Genomic DNA, 524 nt, shown 5'->3' with positions numbered 1-524 from the left:
TTGGGCTGGCCCTGGGAACACAATTGGGCAACGTTATGTATATTTTACATCATATGACATTGCATTGCACAAAATTCAATGAATATATTCCGTATTAAAACAGTTTAGTGACAATGTTAAGATATATATCATCAGCAGCACTGTGGTAACTGTATTCCGCTTTTATGTGTTTCATATTGACTGCGACTAAATTCCTGTAAAAATCACTTGTTTGCAGTATATTTCCAAATGTGTACAAAGGGAATTATCAGTTACTTTACTAATAAAAGATTGACAAAAAGGGTGTGTCTTTGTTCAAGTCTTACACACTTTTATTGTAGTTTTTGTAAATGGTATGCAGAATACTAGGAAAAAGTGACATGACACTGTTAACTTTGCAATGTATTTCATTAGAAGTGGGTCCAATATTTAGGCTATTAAAAACATAATTACAGTGGGAAAATGCCTGATATTTCATTTTCAACTCACTGTCACAATATCATAAAATAAAAATGAAAACACCAATGAGCTTGCTAAAAAAAAAT

Source organism: Phyllopteryx taeniolatus, chromosome 9 (genome assembly GCF_024500385.1).
Source record: "Phyllopteryx taeniolatus isolate TA_2022b chromosome 9, UOR_Ptae_1.2, whole genome shotgun sequence".
Lineage (NCBI taxonomy): Eukaryota > Metazoa > Chordata > Actinopteri > Syngnathiformes > Syngnathidae > Phyllopteryx > Phyllopteryx taeniolatus.
Note: the sequence above shows the minus strand (reverse complement) of the source record.